Below are 6028 nucleotides of genomic sequence, written 5' to 3' on the forward strand. Positions count from 1 at the left end.
TGGACTGGTTACTTTCAGAATCCTGGTAGGCTATTGTTCTTGTGCTCCAAGCTCAGCCAGTCTCTGGGGTGATTTAATCAGGAATGATTCAATCCCAATACATAACAAGAACAAAGTTTGAGTCCTTTAAGACCAACAAAGTTTTATTCAAGGTGTGAGCTTCGTTGTGCATGCACACTTCCTCAGATACAATGAAATTACACCAGTCCATATTTATAAGGCAGAGCTGTTCAACCTCTACCTTATATGTAGGGACTGGTAAGTTTCATTTCACATTGTTTGAGGAAGTGTGCGTGCCCACGAAAGCTCGCAGCTTGAATAAAACTTTCTGGGAGTTAAATAGTTAGTCTTTGCAGGCTGAAACATTCCTATTTATTTCATTGTATCTGAGGAAGTGTGTGTTAGGGTTGCCAGCCTCCAGGTGGGGCCTGGAGATCTCCCGCTTTTAGAACTGATCTCCAGCTGACAGAGATCAGCTCCCCTGGAGAAAATGGCTGCTTTGAAGGGTGGACTCCGTGGCATGGTACCATGCTGAGGCCCCTCCCCTCCCCAAACCCCACCCTCTCCCGGCTCCACCGCCAAAGTCTCCAGATATTTTCCAACCCAGACCTGGCAACCCTAGTGTGTGTGCACAGGAAAGCTCACACCTTGAATAAAACTTTGTTGGTCTTATTCCTGTATGAAAGCCTAAAAAACTGTTTGTTAATTCTTTTGCCATAGTACATACCACAGCATCCCATTAGACTGGTTTTATTAAAATTGCCTTGAATTCTTCCCGAGCTATTTCATCATACTGAAATCATGAATTCTGTACCAAAAACAAAATTTTCAGGATATTGAGCAAGCCAGAATACTTTGGGGTAGGAAGATAAAATATAGAGTCTCTTGGCCATTAATGTAAGTAGACAACTACCAGTCGTTTTTCAGGAAATTCTCATCATTTGGAAAATTTGTGTGTGTGTGTGTGTGGAAATCCAGTGTCTTAATTTATTCTTGAACAATACTTCCACCTTGTGGCTGCCACAGAGAAAATCTAATTATTGTCTAAATAGTTGGTGTGACTTCCTGTTTCAGGATAGCAGGAGTGAAATCTCCCTCCCGTTTTATTTGTAGAACCTGTGTAGCCTGTTAGGTAGCAAGATAATACCCCCACTGGTTCAGACCACCCTTGCACACAACTGCAGTTATAAAAAAGCTCTGTAAAGTCTAGATCTTTCTGGGACTAGTCAGGTTGTGTGAGTCTAGAACAGAATTTTCTCTCAGTCTCATTTACAGCTGAGAACGTCACCAATGCAGCAAGAGGGCTGCCAACCTCCAGGTGGAAACTGGAGATCTCCCAGAATTAAAATTATCTCCAGCCAGTATGGGATGATTTCCATGTACAAAATGGCAGCTTTGGAGGGCAGACTCTACTATGGCATCACGTCTCTCCGGAGCTCTCTCTCCACCCTAATCCCCACCATCCTCAGGCTGGGCCCCTAAATCTCCAGGAATTCCCCAACCTGGAGCTGGCAGCCCTGACAGGAACCAGGGCTCTTTTTGGGCAGGAACGCACAGGAACGGAGTTCCGGCTGGCTCCCGAGTTGGCCACGCCCAGCAGGAGCTCATTAGCATAATAGGCCACACCCAACAGCAGAAACTCATTAGGATTGGCTACATTAGGGGTGTGTGGCCTAACATGCAAAGGAGTTCCTGCTACAAAAAAGCCCTGGTTTGACAACAAACACGGTAAATAGAATAAGAAGCGAAAGGTGGGTGTGGCTGGATGGCCACACTTCTGGCAACATGAGCTGTGCTGTCAGTGGTGTGGCCTAATATGCTAATGAGTTCCTGCTGTTGGGTGTGGCCTATTATGCTAATGAGTTCCTGCTGGGCTTTTTCTACAAAAAGAGCCCTGGCACAGGACACTGGTCTCTCTCCAGCACTGAGTTATACCCTTCTTTGCCCAGCTTTCTCTTTCTCTCGGTCACAAAGGTGTAGTGTTTAAGAGTGGTGGACTCTAATTTCGAGAACCAGGTTTGACTCCCCACTCCTCCACATGCTGCCAACTGGGTGACCTTGGGTCAGTCACAGCTCTCTCACAGCTTTTCTCTCAAGAGCAGTCCAGAGCTCTTTCAGCCCCACCAGCCTCACAGAGTGTCTGTTGTGGGGAGGGGAAGTGAAGGAGATTGTAAGTCGCTCTGAGGCTCTGAGTGAAGGGCAGGGTATAAATCCAATCTCCTCCTCCTCCTCTTCTCCCCCACCCCCCAGTGCTTTTGCTTAACAGACCTTGTCTCCCAAAAGTCAAACCTCCTGACACAGTTATTAATTCCAAATAGAAATACGGGAAACTTTTCTCTTTTTCCCGTATTTTAAAATGTATTCACTGTGTCATATGGAAGAGGAGATTTCCATGATCAAAGGTGTAGCCATATTAAGGAATATGGTAAAAGGAATAGTCCACCGGTGTCATATGGAAGAGGAGGTTTCCATGATCAAAGAGGTATGTGCATTAAGAAATATGATAAAAGATGGTCCTTGTGTTAAGGAGTTATAGTCAACCTTATACTTTAGGCTATAAATCCTGTAACTTCAGAGCAGCTAAGACCTGCCATGATGGGAAAGATGTTGTAGCTTCCCAGTTTGAAACAAATGTACTTTTTGGCCAAGAAGCCAGGCTGATTCATGTGTATTTATATTACATTGTTTTCCTGTATTTATTTACTGTACATATTAGGGCTATGCACATATGTACAGCTAATATATGTTACAGGTGTGGAAAAAGAATTGTGCCTATTCATGTCTGCTGGCCCCAGCTGTACCCACTGCATGCATTCCACACAACTTCAGAGAGAGCCTGTGTTCATGCAAACCAGATACACATCTGTATTTGTGACTGAGTTATAATTACTGGTTCGGAGTCAGCCATAAACTTCATGGCTGGTTGAAAATCCTGACCTGGGTCTCCCTAGTAATCTGACAGATTCACACGTGACCACTGAAGCACTTTCAGCCCCTCTCCTGCTATTCATGTGCACACATGGAGAACACCAGGGCAGATGTCCATGTGCTTAGTTCTGGTTCTGAAGAAAAGAGGGAAGGTTAATGAGCCACCCCATTTCAGGCTTATTGTGCATTTTAACACATGTGTGAGTCCAGTCCTTGCATGCTGTATCACACTGGTGTGAAATCTGTTTTAGACTTTCATCAGACTGTGAGTGTCAACATCTGTGGGCTTGTCTATTATAAGTTGTATTTACTTGTTAATTTTATATCGTACTTCGGAAAAGTTCCAGATTCATGTACCTAACCTTTACAGCCGATATTATTACCTTCCTTCCCCAGATGGGGGAAGGAGGATGAGGTGACAGAATCGTAGCTTGCCTGAGAGCACCTGGTGGATTTGTACGACTGAGGATAGATTTGGGAACAGTCGTTCACAGCTCACGCAAACTATGCAGTACACAAATTTCCATATGCCCCCTAGCAAGCCAAATATTAGTACATAATGTTAAGTTCACAGAGCTGTGTGATTGCCAACAGTGGCGGAATCGATGCTGTTAACTTACTCCCTTTCCATACATTTGGGTGAGCAAAATTCGAGTCCAGTAGCACTTTAAGATCAAGAATATTCCCAGGGTAGAAGCATTTGAGAATTGCAGCTCTCTTCATCCGTACTGTGATGAAGGGCACTTTGACTCTTGACAGCTTGTAGCCTGGAAATCGAAAACTTCTTGGTCTTTAAGGTGTTCCTGGACTTGGACCTTGCTCTCCTATTGCAGACCAACACAGCTAGTACCTACCTAAACATATCATTCATTGGGTGTGTCCAGGGCTCTTTTTGTAGAAAAAGCCCAGCAGGAACTCATTAGCATAATAGGCCACACCCAACAGCAGGAACTCATTAGCATATTGGGCCACACCCCCTGACAGCACAGCTCATTAGCACATTAGGCCACACCCACATGTTACCAGAAGTGTGGTCATCCAGCTGTTGAGTGTGCGAATGAGTTCCTGCTGGGCGTGGCCAACTTGGGAGCCAGCCGGAACTCCGTTCCTGTGCGTTCCTGCCCAAAAATAGCCCTGGGTGTGTCTGACAAAAACATCCAGGCCTGATTGTTCAGGTTCATTTTCCGTTCCAGTGCCTGGAGGGATCCACAATACAAGTCACGGAGTCCTTCGTTCTGAGACCTGAACTACACATGCAGCAGAATCTGATGGTCAGATCTAAAAAGGGCAGACTATATTATTTCAACCTGCAAGTGTGTGATGAATTTGGAACTGGGAACCCTCCCCCATGTATTGTTTATACTTTTGCAAAAAAAAAAATTAAATAAAAACTGCAACCTAAAGTAGTATAGTGCTAACTCTTACTCGCTTCAGTTGATGGAGTGTTAGATTCCCATTGCTTTCCTTTTCAGAGTTTCTCTGATCAATAGATCTTGCGCAGTGACTAAAAGAGTACTCAGTTTCTGAAGGAAAATATGATAGGAATTTAACAACAAATAAGGTTATATTCAGATCACTGTCTAGCATCAGGTAGGGAAGAAGGAGGAGGAGATTGGATTTATACCTTGCCCTTCACTTGGCGTCTCAGAGTGGCTTACAATCTCCTTCCCTTCCTCTCCCCATAACAGACACCCTGTGAGGTAGTTTGGGCTGAGAGAACTTTGAGGGACCTGCTCTTGAGATAACAGCTCTGAGAGAACTGTAACTGACCCAAGGTCACCCAGCTGGCTGCATGTGGAGAAGTGCAGCTTCAAACCCAGTTCTCCAGATTAGAGTCCGCCACCCTTAACCACTACACCAAACATTCCTTTGAGAATTACTGAACAATAAAGGTGATAAAATAGGTAAAATCCATTGATTCTTAAAAACAGTATAAAAGGAACATTCCAGAATTTTATGAGATAAAGGATCAATTTTACCCAGGCCACAAGGACAAAGAAGATCTGAATATGGAATATTACAAAACCTCCCATGCAATACTTCAGAAGGGTTACTGTTAAGATGATTTGCTCTAGCATAATGAGGAACGGTTAAATATCTTGTATAGGATGGCAAGAACCAAGGTGGTAAAATGCCAATTGGGTCAAACAAACTCTACAGGCTTGAATTACTGTGCTATCGTAATCGAGCTTGGTCAGATGACACTTGACATTACTGAGGGTCTCTGCCTTACCTAACTGGAGAATTTCTTCTGATGTAAGGCCCAGCTGCTGTAATCTAGTGTCAACGGTCTTCATCCATTTGTTGCTGTTGTTCAGTTGCACAGTCGAGTCCAACTGTTCACAACCCCATGGACCACATCATGACAGGCCCTCCTGTTTTCTGCTGTCCTCCGGTGTTTGCTTAATTTCGTGTTCATTGCATCAACAACACTGTCTAGCCATCTCATCCTTTGCCGACCCCTTCTTCTTTTACCTTCAATCCTTCCCAGCATTTATTTTTTGGCTATAATATTAGCATAAATGCTGTAAATTCTCACCTTTAAAGGGGGCGTGTCATGAAAGTGAGTCCCCAGTATGTAAGTGTTTGCATTTATTTTGAATTGTCATCTTGTAAGTACTTTCTGGATTGTTATCCAAGGAATGAAGTGCTTTACCTAACAAGCACCTGTAAGTAGTTACCTTTCAGTATGATAGATAGCAGCTGGGAACTGTCAAGGTAATCGGTTGACAGTAGACCATCTACAGCTCAAATGTCAGTTTGACAACTGAAGATCTAGATTCAGCTCAACTCAGTTAGATCAATTGATTGATCATTCTGATTGGTCACTCAATTAGCAAAGTGACAGATAAACTAGCATATAGGGCAAGAATGAAGAAACCAGAACATCACAGAAGAATATAGCATGTCAGGAAGTGGTCATGAAGCTGGAAAAAAAGATCTTCACACTCTTCAAGACTTCTGCTCTTACACCGTTGCTGCTGGGAAGACTGCTATTCAACACATCTGCTTTGGAGCTATAAGCCACTCAGTGTCAATGTCTAGAGGCTAGTTAGTTAGGTTTACTATTTTTGTCTTTGTCCCATTGTACACTCCTTTC

Source organism: Gekko japonicus, unplaced genomic scaffold (assembly GCF_001447785.1).
Source record: "Gekko japonicus isolate JY-2015 unplaced genomic scaffold, Gekko_japonicus_V1.1 scaffold896, whole genome shotgun sequence".
Taxonomy (NCBI): Eukaryota; Metazoa; Chordata; class Lepidosauria; order Squamata; family Gekkonidae; genus Gekko; species Gekko japonicus.